This window comes from Tympanuchus pallidicinctus, unplaced genomic scaffold (genome assembly GCF_026119805.1).
Source record: "Tympanuchus pallidicinctus isolate F22 unplaced genomic scaffold, pur_lepc_1.0 scaffold1, whole genome shotgun sequence".
Classification (NCBI taxonomy): Eukaryota; Metazoa; Chordata; class Aves; order Galliformes; family Phasianidae; genus Tympanuchus; species Tympanuchus pallidicinctus.
In genome coordinates, this window is record NW_026294618.1 from 102278891 (window position 1) to 102298383 (window position 19493).

General features: G+C 41.0%; 1 long non-coding RNA gene across 1 annotated transcript in view; it reads right to left on the reverse strand.

Moving 5' to 3' along the window:
- The window catches only part of LOC128076332 (uncharacterized), an 81579-nt gene extending 62455 nt beyond the window's left edge, over positions 1 to 19124 (reverse strand). Inside the window, exons 1-4 of the long non-coding RNA XR_008204352.1 lie at positions 18753 to 19124; positions 14799 to 14882; positions 11354 to 11528; positions 9442 to 9604 (exon numbers count right to left, since the gene is read on the reverse strand). This is a non-coding gene — a long non-coding RNA (uncharacterized LOC128076332). The remainder of the gene's footprint in view (positions 1 to 9441; positions 9605 to 11353; positions 11529 to 14798; positions 14883 to 18752) is intronic.
- Between the last annotated feature and the right edge of the window lie 369 nt (positions 19125 to 19493).

Sequence of the window (19493 nt, forward strand, 5' to 3'; positions counted from 1 at the left end):
TATTTGAGCCACTTCAATGACACTACTCTAGTTCACACCCTCCCAAAAAACCCAACCCTAGCACATGAGCATGCAATTATGGCCAGGCAGTCTTGACCGCTGCAGGGTTTCTGCATTGCTGAGTCATACTGAAACAGTCCAGGAGAAGATCTGAGGCATTGGAGATGTCCTTTTTTCTCCTCTTTATCCAGCACTTGTCCTGCTCTGGCTGCCTGAAGCTTTCTTTACCCTGCATGCACCTATATTTCCCTGCCTTCAGGGGTGGATTTGGAAGACAGTGTCAGTGATCCTCAGCAGAAATGAGATGTTGCAGTTTTCATGCAGACTCCTAACTTATCTGAATTGCTCCACACTGGGCGCGGTGATTTAGGAAAGCCCTGCTGATGTGCAGAGCTATTTTGCAATCACGCCCTTATGTTCATCTGTTTCATTTAAGTGAATGAGCACTACTGTGAAAAACTTTGCTTTTGAGCTTCCTAACATTTTAAATTTCCATTCAAAATCTGCACTGAGAAAGGAGTTTGCTGTTCTCATACAGATATAAAACATTTGTTTCTATGAGGGTGATGTAGCAGGCTAAATAAAAATAACTCTACGCTGAACTTCAGGGTGAAAATGAATTTTGGGTCATTCAAAGCAGTGACATACAGTGTGCTGATCTATAGAGGACCAGTAAGCCTACTCATCCCCCAGCCCTTGGTGTGCTAATTGCATAGTACAGTACTGGGTTTGGTAGCACTCTTCACACTGCTTCATTACTAACTGCTCTACAAAGCAGCTCTGCTATTGAGTCACGGTCAGTGTTTCTGTTGTCACCCGTAATTTTCTGAAAAGACACAAGGAAAGGTGTCTCTGTGACATCAAGAGAGAAACAAGTTTCATACCTGATCACTAAGGTTTCCTGCACATGCCTGCAGAGAGCCTTTACTTCTGATCATTTCTCAGAGCCTGACAAAGCATCTTTATTCAGCTCTAGGTCAGAACCCCCTTACCTGTCATAAAGACAGATCCACTTCCCATCAGCCCTCATCTAAGAAGTGCACACACACTATGTATGTTTTAATGTAATAAAGGGCTCCCCTAGTTGTGTCTCAGCTTCTCCTACCTGGCACCAAAGCCTGATTAAATATTAACGTGGGGTAGGTCCTATTATTTCCTGACTTCCGAGAATCCATTGGTAAATTGAGATCTAGCTGCTAAAAATTTCTGACACAACATAATTTGTATTGAACCCCCTTTCCTTGCCAGAGTGCCAGTGTTAATAAATCAGACTGTTCACATTGAATAAATCCATTTAAATACTTATAAAATATTAAAGATGCATTTGGGAAAAGCCTCTAAGGTGATTGTTGCACCCATGCACCTCACAGTAACTAATTTATTAAAGAGTTTGCAAACCTGGGAAAGAAGGGAAAAGAAAAATGGTTTCATAAACCAAGAGCAGAAGCCAATTTTTCAGCTCAGATGATGAAAGAAAGCATGCATTTCTAATCAAAAAGACAGATACGCCTTTTCTCTCCCACCATTCCCTCAACAGCAAAGTGCCTTTTCATCATCAACAACACTCCATTCCTAATGTCTGCTGAGGCCTTTCTGCACCTTCTCCATACACTAGTAATGTACACACAGCATCCCTTTGAAACAAGAGCCCATTAGCCGTTGCAGACTACCTTTTCACATGGAGTCCTTCCGTTGGTAGTCATCAGCAGAGTGCTAAATCATTCCAACTGGGCATGCTCACAGCAAGGCAGCGGGGTAAACAGAATTTAGAGACACAGACTGAAAATTGCTTTTCTACCTTTCTCAGAGGGTTTTTTTTGGTTTGGTTTTTTTTTTTTTTTTTTTTTTTAAAGGAAAGGTCATAAACTACACAGGGAACATCAAGCTCTCCTCTCTCACCCCCCCTTCCCTCCTCCCTTAAACACAGATTTTTTTAACAAATCCACTTTTGCTTACACCCAGGTCATCTGTAATTTTAGACCTTCAACCACCAGCCAGTCCCCTTTAAAGATTACATAGCAAATGCGACCATAAATTTGCCCCACAATAAGAAACGAGTTTGAGCATGCCCCGAAAGAGGGATTTATGTGATTGTTTTCCTTCCAGTAGGCGTGGTGAAGGGATATAGAAACTGTCAGCGGGAGCAGCAAGCGGGGTGATACTTCACAATAGCTACCTGAGTAATGCAGGAGAGATTATGCCTAAATTGAGGACTGCCATTTGAGAGGACAATTAATTTTCAGGCTGTCGTAAAAGCTCTGTTGACAATTCTCAGCTGAGATTTTGCCTCTCGGCGAGGGTTTACACAGCTTTGTTCAATACAGGCAGTGGTACTGGTGCCATTCTTTGGGTTAAGTCTAGGGATTTTTCCCCCAAAGAAAAGCCTAATGCCTATTATCGTATTTCTTTCTTGACATGCAAGAAAGCTTTTGTGTGTTTTCTGTTAATGCTCACTTCTAGATCTTCACCTGAGACCACATCTCAGACAGCTGGGTGTTTTTGGAAGTGACTGATTCAGTATCCTAATGCAGCTGGGCAGATGAAACTGAAGCAGTCAAACTACAAGCAGCCTCTGATCAAGCATGGTCAGGAGTTTGCTCATTACACTCCTTTGCTGGTCCCTTGCAAGCACCCAGGAGCACAATGGACTATAAGAATAGAAAATCTATTGATATCTTATGTTGCATGTGGGAAAGATCCTTTTCTGCATGCCCAAGTCATCCCACCAGTGAGTAACCAATTTTACAGCAAAAGATAGCAGATGATGGTTTCATGCTCCCAAGGAGAAATTCTGAGCCCTACATGACAGTAACTCCAGGACTGCCTTTACTTTTTTGCTTCAATGACAATAATATCCCATCCAAGCCCACTACAACAACAGAATGGCATCACCACAGTGTGACATGGGGCATGTTCTCCCAGGAGAGTGTCTAACAGCAGGTGCCTAAGTGAGCAGCTTAGAGAGCCCAGGGACCAGAAACAACGGAGCTAAACTTTGGAAAAGGTCTTCTGCCACATCTAGGCCACTATGAGTCTCCAGTTCATGGTACCTGGATGGAAGCATCCCTGTTGGAAGTGGCTGGCCTTGCCAATGAGTCTGATTTATTACCAGTGACAAATTGTCTGTCAGGAGGCAGCTGTTTCAGACCGATGTACAAATGTTTGTGTACCGACATTGTAAGACGAAAGGGTTAATTATTCAAGAAACTCAAGCAGAAGGGGAAAAAAAAGTTCCAAGCTCAGGGAGGTTATCATTGCCTTTTGCGCAGGCTGGTTTTAATCACTTTCTTGTACCTCTCCCTGACTTCATTTATCAAGCCTTCACATAAAAGTTGCAAAGTGAGGTTATTCAGCGGATACCTCCATTCATCTCAGATGATTGACCAGGGTGGTTTGCAGTACAAGCTAACCTGGCTGATGGCATTCCTCCTGTTTTCATTGCACAGCCTGCTTTCATTTTATGCTGTAATTGTGTTTTCACAAAACCATAACCAAACAGGCTGCAGATCCCAGGTTCCAGATTTATTTACAAACACCCTGACTAGCCCCCTCAGCCTTCTCCTGTTATCTGCTTTACGCTGCTTTGGATCTCTCCGCCAGGAGTCTGGGGTGGATTAGCACAAGATAGGAACTAGATCCAATCTAACCAAGAGGACCTAATCAACCCGTCCTTCCTCCCCCACTCCTTTTCCTCAGAACAAATCCGCGTCCTGCTTCCACAAAACTTCTCATGGGAATTAGCATCTGATATTAAACACTTCTTTCTGACTTTGCAGGAGCAGCATCAACCTCTGGAAGGTAACACAAGGGCTTGTGCTACTTGACAGAAAGAGGTAAAGCACTGCACTAAGAAACTCAGGAGACTTAAAAGAAGAGGACACCTGATCAGGGACCATCACCTCCACCAGATGGGCCATTAAGTTGTAGATACTATCCCCATTCAGGGTGAGTACATGTGGATGAAGAACCATCTTGCATAGACCGAGTTGAAATTTTACCTGCTGGCATGGCTTCAGAGCTGATCACAAGGCAAAACGTGTAAAAAACCTTCATTCTGTCTTTTTCAGAAGTAAAACCATGAGAATTTGGATTCCCCTGATCGGCAAACAGCTGATTCACAAATAATGTAAGTTCAGAAATCTCAGCTGGAGTAACGCAGCATATTGACAGCTCTGAGGCCATTCACACTGCTTCGCTTCAAAACTTGATTCAGATTTTTCAGTTCACTTCCTTTGGGAAATGCACATTGACTGACAAAAGCCCAATCAGTGATTGTGAAGAGTTCCTGTTGGCACTGTTCATCTGCGGTCACTTCCTAGGCAAAGGCTTTTAGACAAAAGCAGCATTTCCATCCAAACAACCTGAACCAGTTTGGGTGAGGGAGAGGAAGGATGATGGGGCAGAATTGCGGAAGCAGTCTTTGTTCTATTTAAAGCATTCCAATAAGATTTCAACCACAGAATATGGCAACTGAACTGATCACAGGGGAAAATGTAATTAAAATACCTTTCTGCATTTTGCAGCCACAAAATTGCTGGCAAATCGTTGTAATCTGGCTTTGTTGAAGCAGAGGGCATGAATCAATGCTCCAGGAAAGAGTTTCAGCTAAGTACTTTTCAAGTTAGTCACCTTGCTCAGGGCCAATGCAGAGCTTTGTGTTCTTTCTGTTACAGAAAGGCAATCCACAAGTGACTTTTCTTTCTGTCCTATCCTTCCACTTTAGTGCTGGAGTGACTCAGTCTGCCTATTTAGGTGCAGCAGACAGAAAAGCTGAAGCTTCAGGTTGACAGAGATTCCATTGCTGCTTTTTCACCCTTATGTTTTGCTTCTGCCTCTTAACAGCAGACGGTTTTTGTAGATTACAAATTAACTTTGATTGAGAACAGCAAGGAAAATCCATCCAGCCTGAAGCAAGAAGAGCCTTCAGGCAGGTGTTGGTAGGCTTTCTTTAGAAGGCCTCCCTGGATTTGTAAAGACAGTTCATTACTGCTGGTTTGTATATCAGTGTTGCTATCTTGTTGATAACATGTTTGTGTCCAACCTGTTTTTGTCTGACTCCAATTCTAACCAAAATTCAGACAGAATTATTAACCAGAGAGGGATTCTCATTCATTTTATCATCTCCTTCCAATTCCTTGCTTGCAAAGGTAGTTCTTAGATTGCGCCTTTGATAAAAAAGTCTTCCACTATTGCTTTTGTTGGAATGAGTTCCATGTTCCTGAGATTAATTATTCTTTTTTTGGTGTGTGTGTGTGTGTGTGTGTGTGTGAGAGTACAGAAATTGAATGTTAAGACTAAAAGGAGCTCTTGCCTCCTTCTGATCAAAGAACTGAACACTCCCAGACCTCTCAGTAACCTTTTAGGAGATGCTTTGGGGACTCAAAAATCTTAGAAGAAGCAAAGGCTCAAGTCCATGAGCATTATTAACATTAGATGCTGAGAAGGTCTTTGATTGAGTGGAGTGAAACTATTTGATAATAGTCTTCATACAATGGGAATGGGAATAACTTTCGGAGGTAGATTTCCTTCTCTGTATGCCCTATAGCAGATGTCAGGGCTAATGCAGACAAGAGAAAAGTTTTATTCTTTTCTGGAAAAATTTATAACACGGGCATATTTCATCACAAAGCTAATGAACAGTGTATTAACAGGAAGATTACAAAGGTTACCAGGCCACTGAGATCGTACCTTGCTGTTACAAACGTAAATTGAAACGTTACTTTCCCGAAGAGATGTGAAAAAGGTTTTGCTGCAGTGTTGGAGACAATAAATGCTGGGACAGAATAGTAATGGAGAAATGAATGTATCAAATTAAAACTTGGCAAAAGAGGAAAAAAAATACGTTCATTCCCCCCCCCAACCCTTCACCCCAAATTCAAAAGACACATTCTCCAGATGTAAGGAAATGAATCATTAGAGAGTAAACCTGCATTATCCATGTATTGAATCCGAGGAATGAAGCAGGATTCATTCAGGGCTGTTTTTTTCTTTGAGGATAGCAAAGACTAGCTGATTTATGTGAGAAATTTCAAGAGAAATCTTTCCCTTAGGACTTCACGGAGTCCCTTATTTTAGGATAAAAAAATCAAACACAGCAGGATTTGGGGTTGCTTTTCTTTTTGCTCCTTAGTATCATTGTAAGACAAAACTTTCAGAAGATTTTTCATAAACTCCCACATTCTACTGCCAGAAGTTCATCTTGACAATCAGCACAACCTTTTTTGTTGCTCATTTTAACATTGCACAGCCTATTTTGCATTGCCTGATACCAACAAGGAGGGGAAAAGGCCCTATTTGAACTTTACCCTGTGACATAATATCTCTTTGTATTCTAAAAATTTATAGGCCTTCCTTGCTATTGTGCCTTATTGAAAACTCATGCCATATTTGCTGTTCATTATTATCTTTTCAATATTTCTGTGTCTTAAGGTACCTTGTACTATACAACATTTGTTTCTTACTGTTTTTCTTCTGCGAAAGGTATGCTTTTGCATTTTTGAACTGAATTGCATAGTGTTATTATCTGTCAGTTTCTCTAATTCTCTGGGTCTCTGTCATGAGCAGTACATCATCCAACAGAAATGTTTGCAGAGTATATTAGTTAAGAGCCCATAGATATCAAGTATCTGGCATGAAGGAGGATGAAAACAGCTTTAAAGACAGCAGAAAGTGGGTTTGAGGTCACCAACTTATGAAATAGTGAAAATTAATAAATGGATGTGGAAGACAGTCCACTCTAAATACATACGATGCTGTGCTGAAGTCACAGAGCTGCTATATTTTTAATGCACTTGTGAAGTTTCATCTGCAAATTTCATTAATATATTCCTGTAGATCCAGGATGGCTTCTCCTCAGGAGTCTCTACTTTCTGGATCATAAAGTTGTCTTCACTGTAATTTAGGAACCTCTGCGATGATGCATGTTCAGCTGTATTTGTTACTCAACAGATGTCTGGGTAGTTAAATTCCTCCATGAGCCTTTATCAGTACTTCTATTCTGGGATTCCCAACTGGTTCAAGATGTACCTCTTATAGTCGGCAGCAGTACCATTGCTCAGAGATCAGCATGCACAGCACGGACCACGCTTGTTCAGCGCAGGTCTTGGGTGGCTGGTTGTCCTGATTGCTGCTAGTCTTACTGCTTGAGTTGGCTATGCAAGCCTAGAATCAATGTCTTGCTTGTTCCTGCCCGAAGACCAGGCTATAGGGTAGCTGGGGCTCTGCCCCGCTTCGTAATTCTCAAGATCATTCACTGCAGTAACTGTCACTGCTCTTCCTGTAGGGCTGCCGCCTGTGCTTGCTGCTCCTCCATAAATTCTGACAACACCTGCTGCTCTCGCTATTCCCTCATATATTACATCTACAACAGAAGCATGGAAACACACGCTGCTCACACTTCATTTGAACAGGCACCTTCCCAATGTAACACGCTGATTCTAACGCTGCCTCCTTGAGGGGTTTGGTTTCAATAAAACAGGCGTGATAATGAGTTAACAACACTGAAGTTGAACTTTTCTTCAGACCTACCCAGGGCTCCTCGGCTATCCCAGCTGCTCTTTCTGCACACTGGGTCAGCTCTTGCCTTGGAGAACCACTCATGCCCACTGGGCCACTGCTTGCAAAGAGACAGCAGCATGCATTCAGCCTTCTGCCAGTGGGATGAACATGTGTTAGCAGTGTGGGAGAGTTTTAGGCACACGCTGCCAGGCTGCTCTATTCCCTTAGGCTATTTCTTTGCATTACATATTAAGGAGCTTTCCCCAGAGCTGGTCAAAGTGTAAAATAATAACCTGATTTGCAACCAGAAGAGCTGAATCTGGATCACTATGATTCAGGGAATCATAATATTAGTTATTAATGAGTACTCAGCCCACCACTGGGTATCAGTGAAAATGCTCCCAAATCCTCAGAGTTTAAGGAATTTTAGGCTCAATGATATTCACCCAGAAATTTACATGTTGTGATTCTTCCATCTAGAAATATTTATCATGCAGAGGCCAGAAAAAATTCCAGCTGTTTTTTGGCTTTCTGAGCAATCAGAAATGAATAAACATGGTCAAAATAAATGCTCAATTTTGAGTGAGCTGAAAAGCAATTGTTCTCCTTCTGCACTGACTGTGCCCCCGTAAGTATTAAATCTACAGGTGTTGGAAACAGTTTGCAAAACATTTCTTCTGAAGAAAAGGATTATATTTTCCACCTCCCAGCAAAGGCATAGCTAAACTCAGCTGTAATTTCAACAAGTCTTATTCTGCACAGCAGCAACTGGTGAAGTTGCTCCTTTGGTACAGGAAGTTTTCACTGCATAATCAGCCCATTTTGCTTTGTCTGAAGCCAAAGCACTTCCCTCTCCTGCCGAATACAGGCAGGAAAGGAAGGAGGTGCAGGAGTATCATTTGAATTGCTCCATTTGCAAGAAGGAGCTTCAGACTTTGTGACCCTCTGCTAATTTTCCCTCCCAAACAGTTAGATCACGGAGGCTCAACTGAAGTCTGGAATCATTTCAGAATGCTCACTCACCATTAAAGAAGATGATAAAGTGCAACCAAAAATAATTGTTTCTTCCTTTTCAACAGCTGAATTGATCTCCTTTGTCTACACCCCTCACCAAGGTTCTGACTTTTTCTGGCTAGCTAGGAAATATAAAGTTAAACACCTGTTTACCAGACACGGAGCTATGTATCTGCCATTGCTGATCCATCTGTGGAACATAAACATAACTTTCACCAGCTGCTTCTTTTAGCATGGGCTGGTAATGGAAGCCATTATAGAGCATATCAACAACATACTTTTCTAATAATCATGGACCAGAGCATTGTGAGGCATAAGCTGGCAGAGCCTCACTGGAGGTGATAGCGCTGCACCAATTCACACCACCAGAGGAACACAGCCCAGCTTGTATCCTTCACATTCTTTCCCTTTACCATCCTCATTTTCCTAGTTTCTAGTTTGTTTCTGTTTTTCCATTATATTACACTTAATGAGGCAACATGTCGTGGAATAATTCCTGGGCCAGGACCAAGCAGTAATGGATAATTGCCTTGGGTAGCATACAGCCTCAATATTAATGACTCTGAGAAAACCTCAGAAGATTCAGAGGTGTGATACTGCAAAGGCTTCAGCTGGATTTGGGCCAAATGCCCCATACGTATAAACACGCTCACCTTTGTTGATTTTGTGAGAATTATGATGGCTTTTGTTTGTTGCAAACATGCATTAGGTGATTCACAAGATCATGCCCAACCTCATCCATACTCTTTAGATTTCAGTTGAGCTTGAAATCTTGCAGTGCAAACAGAAGAGTCCTTTTTGTCTTGCATAAAGAATGTTACAACTATAGTGTGTTACAACTATAATTAAATTGCTGATAAATCCCCTTATCTCTCACGCTACTCCAGGAAACAGTAAATGAGGATGTGCTCTTGATGAACATTGACTTACCTCTTCCCCTGAGTCACATCAGTTAGGCAGGTCACGATCTTGATGGTGACCCAAGACAACATTCATCCTCTGCTCAGGTAGCTCATTTTCCTCCCAGCGTAAAGCTCAGACAGGCTGTGGAACTTTCTAACTCTTAATTTTCAAGTCTGGACACAACCTGGGACTTGAAAAAGAAATTCCATTAGTACCTAAGGCTCTCAAATGGGATAAAGACATACACCTTGTGAGACTTCAAACTCAGGGAAATCCATCCTTTTGAGTCTAGCCCAGAAACAGTTACCCAGAGGAAACCCATTAGAATTTGGTTTCCTTTTGATATTTTTGTAACTTACGCTGAATGCTAAACTGTGCTTTCCAGGACTTCTGCAATTGTTAAAATCAACACTCACCTCTAATATATTCCGACTTAAAGTGTGCAACCTTGCTTAAAATGCACTGCTAAAGCATATATTTTCATGTATCGTTATGTCTAAAAGCATGATAACCGGGCTGAAAATCAAATTATCTCTGTTAAGGTGAATATTAGAATGTGACTACTGCCTGCTGTGCCTCGAATGAATCTTGTAAACACAATCAAATCTCTCTCTCCCTCTCAGACACAGAGACACATGCACGTCCTTGCACAAGAAAAGAGATTCTTCACCTTCTGCCATCGTATTGTCACAGCAGCTCATGTTTATTGTGAATGACATCTTCAGCTACAACTCAGCATGAGCTCCAGCATGCTGGAGCTGAACATCCTACCAGGAAAATCAGCAGTGACATTAAAATTGTTTCATGAATAATGAAAAAATAAATATCCCATTAACTGCAGGTACACAGAATGCTTTGTTTAACTAAAAGAGTTTGCAGAGGAATCCCAGGTCTCTGAGGGTAGAAACTCTTTTATTAACTGCGGGTACAGAACTTATTTAGATGGAGCTGTTTTCATTATATTGCTAATTCTCTCAATTACACAAATGAGAGAACACGTGATCAGCACTATTAGTAGGGCACAGACTTCTCTTTCACAAAATCTAAACTGCCAGAAAATCAGAAAACAACAAACCCTCAGCACTTGCAGCTATCAGTGTCTCAGCGACTCCCGTTCTGAGTACGGAGGTTTAAATATGTCTCCCAAGTCCAAATTTGTGCAACAGCAGTTTTAATCATTTATGGGAGCAAAAAGGCTTCAGAGAATGTAATGCAATTATGTAAGTGTATAAAGCAAGAGAGAATTCAATTGTCTCGATGCCATACAAGGCGAGGTTATTACAGGATCCTAGCAAAAGATGCATAAAGCACGACTTCACTGGATCCAGAGTTTCCCTGGCAGCATCAGTGTGTGTTCCTGCCAACTGTTAGAAGTTCAGAATCACTAATTTGAGGGAGAAGAAACAAGCTTCATTTGAATTACGGGGTTACAGTGACCAAAGATTTATATAAAAGTTATTTGCAGTGCAAATGCTATATTTTGCCCTATTAAGGACAGAGCAAACACATTTTTTTTTACATAGCATTAATGTGTCAGGCAGAAGTGAAATCTTACAGTGATTTCAGACTTTGGGCTAGGCTGAAACTTGGGATCTTAAAATGCAAGGGTTTCTACAGGAAGGCAAATAGACTTGCTGCAAGAATTGGAAAACAGCCTCGCTACTGTCCCTTAAAACAAATAAAGAGAGCTGTTATTCCCCATTCTTTTCCAAATTTCATCCACATCCATAGCAAGAATGCTCAGAAATGTTCCAAAGTGCCAAGAAGCATGAAAATAATTCCAAACACATTGCTACTATCATACTAACTATTGCTTACGGACTTATTAGCATGGAAATACTCTCAGAATAACCTTCTGAACAGCAATCTGAAATAATCAGCTTCATTAAGAGTTCAGCTAGTAAATACGGGCTTAATATTAGCGATGCAAAAGACCCACCTTCTCTCTCAAGGAGTGTGAAGAGATTTGCTTTCTAGCTTTCACTGAGCCAGGCACAAAAATGGTGTATTTTCCACAAGTCTTCCCCTTTTTATAGAGAGTAGTACACTTTATGACTTCTTTCTTGTGAGTTCAAGTTGCTTGCACTTCCTATTCATGCAGGAATGCTCATTTCCTGTCAAAAAACACATGCATTTATTCTTATTTGTTTAACAGCATTCTAAATGGCATAACAAAAAGACCAGTAAACAGGAATGTTACACCTTGTTTGTATCTGCATGCAAAGCTCTACTCATTCTTTGCCTTTAAACATGACAGAAAATTAGGAATTTTTTTCTTTTTGACATGCATCAATGCTTGCAGCAAAATAAAAGAGGACATATGTGTACAATATGTATCTCATCAGGCTCCAGCTATTGTCAGGTGGGCTTAGCCAGGTGCTTCAGAGCTCCTCCTTGCTACCAGCAAGGCCAAACGGTGAGCTGAGGGTGGCTCACCATGTAGATCTGACACGTAGAGAGAGAAGCACCTCACTATGTAGTCAAAAGAGTTAAAAGCAAGCAAAGGTAAGAGCAAGTAAAACCCTTGTATTACTGGGGAAGAATGTGTCAGTCAATAGCAATGCAGGCTGCGATTCTATCTATTATACAGGGAAGGTAAAAGTATTCTACTAGGTCACTTAGTTACTTCAACCAGATGGAATCCAAAATGTTCAGAAAATTAAAAATCCATTTATTCCTCCAAAGTTGCATTCCATCTGTTTTCAGACATTTATGGAATCTTTTTGCATACAGGATATGGCAATCACTGGTGCCTTGGAAATATTTCTTCCCCATGCAGCTCACAGAAAGCCTGGATGGCTATAGACAGCATTGGAGCAAGCCTTTTTTTTTCAGGTGCTCTTACTTCTCTTCAAAATATAGGAAACTTTACTTTTGTTTTAAATAGAAGAATCATAAAACCCAGTGTATCATTGTCTGCAAAAACGCAGCAGGAACTTTTAATCTCAGAAAAAAATAAAAATAAAACCATGCTATTCCCCACTCTTTCCACCTTGAAAATTTTAACTTTCCTGCCAGTCTGTTTCTCATTTTCAGCTTGTGGAGACAATAAGAATGATTCAGATGCTATGAAGGAATGCAGCTTGGCATGTAGCGATCTCCGCCCTGAAGATAAAAGTGACAAAATTACCCCAGAAGTTATTAGCTCTAGGCTCCATCAATCATTTCTTAAGAAATATTTTATTTCATTCAACTACATATTGTGCCTAAACCTAACTGGGGTATGGTCCCCTTCCTCCTATCACCGTTCACAGCATCTTCAGCTTCACCAGATGGAAGTGTATCATCTGGCACGCAGGCTGAATTTTCTGTGTATGACACAAACAACCACATTCTCTCTCCTTCCTCAGTACTTTCCTCTGCAGTCAGTGGCTCACCCAACAGGTCAGCATCACTGAGCCTTACTCTGGCTGATGCTGAGAGTATTTTATCCCCTGATGAGGTTGACACATAATGTAAGTACAGGTTATATCTCTACTCTCAGCTATGTTATAATTCCATTTTTCTTCTGATTATTCACATCTCAAGTTAAATCTCTCCCACATTCTCTGCTGGAAGGAGCCAGCTACACGCCACCAAGCTGAAAGACATCCAGCAGATAACACTGCCCCAAAACTTCCAATAGGACAAAAACGCACCAGGTTTGGTGGTCTTACAGAGTCTTCCAGTGCTACATCACCAGTCCTTGCACCCTAAGCACACTTTGTTGCTTCACCAAGACTGCTATTGAGCATGTGGCTCTGGGGGTACACACATTTTTCATTACCAATGCCTGCATTTTATTCAGCTCCCCACATCATCTGGATAGCTGGCAGGTGATTGTCACATAGAAATGAGAAAGCACTCACAAATCCCAAGCCAGCGCATCAAAAAGCAGAGAACTTGTTTTTAAGCATAAAACTGCATTTAAAAAACAGCAATGAAGAAGAAAATCAGAAATGGTGGGTGCTTTGTTTCTGCCTTTGGATTTTATTCTGAATTTTGGGTCATGTCTTCAAATTTCTTTTCTGCAACTCCAAAGACAGGTAGAAAAATGGAAGTTAATGCTCGTACTTAGTCTGATGTTGCCCAAAAATGACACTTGAACACACACAAATGCAGTAAGAATACTGATATACTTTTACTGAGAACTGTTCTAGTGATACCAAGCCCTGCTATAACAAGGCTTTATTTTGCATCACTCCAGATGTGAAATGCATGAGCTTTGGCTTTGAGGTTGAGGAACACATGCTCACAGACCGTATTTAGTCAGCAGCAGAAACTAGAGACTAGATTTCCTGCTCTTCTTGACAAATGTCCTCTTTCAGCCATTGGGAAAGCTAACACTGAGAAAGCTTGCTGCCCACAATAGACAAAATGCAAGGGGAAATACAGCAAAACCAGAAAAAAAAATGAACTGGGGCAAGATGGGCTGCTGTTGAGCATACCCAGGATGCACCCATCCATGGGGCAGGCATGCATCTCCCCAAATGTAACCTTCTTCCCACTCAAGCAAAACACCTATTTCTCAAGAGCTCAAACTAATTAAAGGTTTCCTTGGGTTCCACAGAGGGACTTGGCCCCACACCTCTTTATCAGCTGCAGTGCCTGCCCTGATTCTCTTTAGTTTCACCCACCCCCTGCTAAGTTTAGAAGAAAAGGCAACAGCTGTGGCTACTGACAGAACAAGGTTGGCAGCTGCAAAACTGAGATGCCACATTTCAGCATATAATTTTCTTTCCACAGTGTCTCTCCCTAACTTTCCTCTTTAAGAGGCACTTAAAATCCATGTGTCTGACTCAATTATTGTTATTGTAGCTACGGAACAGAATGTGATGCTGATGAGGGCCTACCTGTCTAGTTAGCTTCCCTTTCTGGATGCTTTCTTTCTTTGATTCATCATTGCTTGTGACATGTGTATTGTCTAAACTATGTTCATGAACAAGTCTCTAATACATTCAATGGAAGAAGGTGAAAATCAGAAAAAAAAATATCAGTTGCACGCATAAATTTATGTGCTAAGCATTCTATTGCTGAGAAATATCTTATAGACAAACCATGATTTTATTATAAATTAAAAATAACTATACTTGCAGTAAGTTTAAGAATAAAATTTATTTTGCTTTCTTTGATTAGGAGAGCACCGACACTGTATATAAATACTTTGTCTTTATGAACTTTAATCTAGAGATTCTGCATTCCCTAAGCATTCAGTACATTATCAAATCATATTCAAAGTACTATGAATTCATGCCCCAGAGGGCATGAGCCCAAATTTAAAGTCATCATCATTCTGTATATTTTCTGCTCGGTTGAAGGTTTTATGATACAGTCTGAATGTCTTTTCAGGACAATCCTAAAAATAAGCTAATGCAGTGGGGACTGAATTTATTGGACTCGTACACTCACCTTCCGTTGATGTTCTCCCTAGGTCAGTTCTCATGTGATTGGCAAGGGATCGTGACAGCTTGTATCTTCCTATGAGAAACCTGTGTAGACACTGGTAATTAGAACTGCCACTCAGTCCTTCCTGACAACAGCTACTGCAGTGGCACTGGGCCTCTGAACTAGCAACTACCTCAGGAAAATCCTGTTTCCTGGTGTCTTCTCCTCCATAGGCACACACCTAATTGCATGTAAACATTCAGTAATTTACTACACCACAGAAAAACATTGGTACCTTCAAGCTGAAAATACAGCGGTTGATAAATGCCTAAGAACTGCAATTCCAAAGTGTCACCTGCAATGTAGTTCTCCCAACAGCCTTCCCTGACTGCTGCCTGAACTATGGGTACTTCCTCAGTAATGGAGAAATTAAGAAGGGTCTCAGTCTACCTTTTAAGGAGCCTGACCCTTGGTCTAAATCAAGAGTGCTGAGGCTCATCAGCCAGCTTGGTATTCAGGAAAAAAGCACCCAAACACAACACCACTGTGGTTTGAAAAAATCAGTGCATTTTTCTTGGAGCATTTTCCCCCAGTCACAAGAACAGAAATACTCCATCAGCTATATTTTTTACCCATAATTAGTTTACTCACCAGCTGTTAATGATTGCAGCTGAGAAAAGGAAAGAAACCTGATGGAACAGGAACATGAATGTGAACCAACACTTTTGAGAGGCAAAAGATAAGGAAAAATGTTTGGAAACATCTTCAAATGAAAAGGATGCTGAAGTACTTTGTTGTAGTATGACATCTCTGTTCAAGGCCCAGAAGGCTGAGCATCTATGGAATTTAACTTGGATTCTGCTCTCAGCTTTGCCACACTTTTGAGGTATCATTTAGATACAGATTCCTTGTCTGTGAAATGGGGCTAACAACAGAGCTCCAGTTTCCATGCACGGTGCCTAGTTAAACAGCATTGCATTAAATAGCATCTTCGTTCTGCGGTAGAGAAATAAAGAGGCAGAGTGAGGCGGTCAGGAACTTTTGAGATCCAAATGGCAGTGAAATCTAATCTCCAGACCATGGAAATCACTGGAAATTGACTTCAAAACACTGTTGATTTCAGTGGGTTTTGGATCAAGGCTTAGCAGAACAAACTTACCGCATGAAGACAAGTTTGTTTTCCAGAGCAATGTTTGACTTCTTGACAGGAGCTAGTGTGCTGAGCCAGACCATACCTTGGGGGCAAATCTAAGCCAAAGGGTTGCACTTAGTCCCAGGAGCATCTTGTGGAAGGAGCACCCTCTCCATCCCCCTCCACAGCTTGTTCAGGATGACACAGGATTTTCTAGCTTACCCACATAGTAAAGCAGAAAACATCTGGCAGCAGACCAGGCGCACTGAGCCCTGAGATGCAAGGAAGCCAGGCACTGTGGGAAGGGTCAGTCACAGGGAGCTGCTTCCACTTCCCACCCTGCCAGCATCAAGCCTGCCAGAGATGGGAATTTTTGATACTCTGTTCAGAGAACTCAGTGTGCTGAAGCTGGAAGGCACTGCAACCATTGCAATGCTGAATTCATTTTTTTGCAGTAACAGTTCAGCCCCAAAAGAGCACAGAACAGTGTAGCAAGTATCTTGATAGACTTTTATGCAACCACTCTTAAGAAACCAACCCAGAAATGGCAGTGCTGTATTTTTAGATGTTTAATTATGAGGGTACTCCCATATATGTGTTTAAGAATGAATCCAGTAATGCAGTCATGCAACGGGTCAGAAATTACTGAGCAAATAATACCATTTCCTTTTTAGACTTCTATTATAGCACAGTGGCAATGTAATCGTGTTGAATTTGGGTCCCAACACACATGAGAGTAAGAGTGGAACTTTGTCTGTATTCATGGAGATTTCTCACTGAAGTGCCCACCCACCATAAACAGCACACCCTTTACTTCTGTCAGTGCTAAATTATCCATTCACTGCATTCAAAACTCCCATTAAATTCAGCATTGAGCCAATGACTCCATTTTCAGAGGGTGAAAAACCCAACCAAGCTCATTCACTGCAGCCCACAGCCCCTTTCTTAGATAGGGCAAGGGAGATCAACATAAAGGTTTATGTACTCACTGCATTGTAATTCGTGTACTCAAAGTATTCACTGTTAATCTGAGGCAAAAGGCATTTTAGAAATTCTGCAGATGGCTCAAAACTTATCACTGTAATCCCAGGAACACAGGTGGTAAGATTGCATCCAAAGGAAATCACAGCATCTTAAGCACTGAAGCAGACTTATACCAGCCAAATAATTAGAACCCTCCCCTTTCAGATGGCATGCAATATCATTGCATTTGAGAGCTCGTGATATTCGTGATATTCTGATTTAGAAGCAAATGATCTTTTCTTTATTCCTTTCCCCTAAGACTCTTCACTGCTGTGTAATAATTGCTATACAACTTTTCCACACGTGACTAGAACAGGTACAGGAGATAAATGTCCTTAATTAGTAACTGATCAGCTATTAGCAGAGGCTGAGTCGTGGAAACTTCCCTTGGAGAAATTTGTGAAGAACAGTTCCTTTTCAAATTGGGTCTTGTCTGGCAACCCTTCAGCCACCACTCTGTCCCACCTCCAACCCCTCCTACATCCTGCTGATGTGTTGAGGAACCGTAATAAGTGTGGACCCAATAGATACCCAGGGTCCAAACATAACTACATTTGAGCCATCTCCAAAGCAGGTTTGATTCTAGAAATCTTATGTTGAGAAGTACCTTTTTTCCACTAGTGTGGTCGCTTCTAGCTGGAGAAGGTAAAAATTGTTCTGAATGGCACACAGGGCAGTGCAGCTGAGACCTTGAAAATGCTCTTAGTTTACATAACATAGAAAGACAGCTAGAAAATGATTCTTGCTGAGTCTGACTAAAAATATGCTTGCAAGATCATTAATGGATCCCATTTCCTGTAACTGAAAGGCAATTTGATAAAGCGTCCATTGCCAGATAGTGCCACTAATTACAATGGGTTCTTAACAGAAATAAAAAATGATTTTCTTTTTCTAGAATAGCCATACATCCTGAAGGTACACTGCTGGCAAGCCCTCGAGTGTTTATATTACAAACCAAGCAATTTCAATAACCCTCAAATTCATTGCATTCAGCTAGATGCTAAGGAGAGGTTCTCTTTCCCATCGGTTTCCAAGAAAACACCAAAATAGGGCCTCTTATTTTTCACAACAACCAATGCTGTTGCATGGTTTGCATGGTCAGGACCAAATTACAGTAGCAGGCTTTTAACAACTGTGGAAAAGACTATAAAACTTTCTGCCCCTTATTAACTACTGTGCGACTATTAGGTTTATGGGCAATGTTAACATTGCAGTATAGGAACAAAAACATTGTAAACGGTCTCCAAAATGTTGGGAAGCAATTTTCCCCAGGAGAGGCAAGGGGTCATTCTGATACCTGTAAGGTATGGGAAGGTTCACATGGCACACATGTAAAACAAGATTAAACTCTCTCTTGCCTTGTAATTAAACACAATTGTAAACCTGGGCAAGTGCTAATTTTAAAACAGAGCTCCCTGCTCAGAGCTCCAAAATCTCTATTGAAAGTTCATGGAAAATGAAAGCTGCCTCTTTAAAAGGAATCAGCTTGCAGCTCCCCAGAATGGAGCCCCTGGGCAAGTGTTTCAAAATATGATTTTTATAAACAAATCTGACATAGCAAACTTAATGCAAACCCCTATGCATATAACATCACTTATGTGTGCAACTCGTTTAAATTATAGCTGTAGAGAGAAGGAAATAAAACTGGCATATTAACCTTTGGCACAACGGTACTCACATGCTCGCAATGTTCAGCAGCAGATGATATTACTGTGACTCCCACTAGTGTTGTCATGTGAAGGGTCTGTCAGAATTCTTGTTCTAAACCTCTGCAGTCAGAGTTTATTAATTCAGCCATGAGCATCCGTTCCAGACCTACCTTGGCACGTACAGTTTGAAGAGCAAAATCCTTCTCAGCGCAACTTCCCTTTCCCAGTCAACACTGTATTTAAAGCCTCAGAAAAACAAAAAATAAAAAATAAAAATAAAGCAGAAATTCATGAAATGTAGCATTTTCCCATCACCATTGTATTTAAAATCATGGAATAAAAAAATAAATTAAAAGAGATATTCTTGAAATATAGCATTCCACGGCTTGCCATAAGCTCACTGGATGTCTTGTTTCCCAGCTGTCCTTTTTAGAACAGCCAATTCCTCCTTCAGAGAGTGAACTCCTTCCAGTAGTTCAAAAGGACAAGGTACACTAATAAGCAAGATATGCTTAGATAGGTTCAGATATATTTTTAGAAGTGGCTGCATTACAGAATACCCATGCACTCCCCTCCCCATTCTCAACAACAAAGAGGCTGAAAGACGTATTTTTAATAGGCCAGACCTGCACTCACGTTTTTAAGGTGAAAGGGACTTAAACTCCAAAGCATTTGGAGCACTTTTGAAAACTGGCCTTCATGGTATTACAGCACAGAGCAAATAATACCTACACATCCTTAAAATGAGCCGTAAAGCTATCACATAGCTTTATACTTTGTAATAAACAACTTGCGAATGAAATTCAATACAGCCTCAGACAAAAGCATCTTATAAAATCAGCCATCCTCGTGAAATAATGGCAGTATGTGAATATGTGACATTTTGGTCAGAAGCTTCAGACAAATTATCT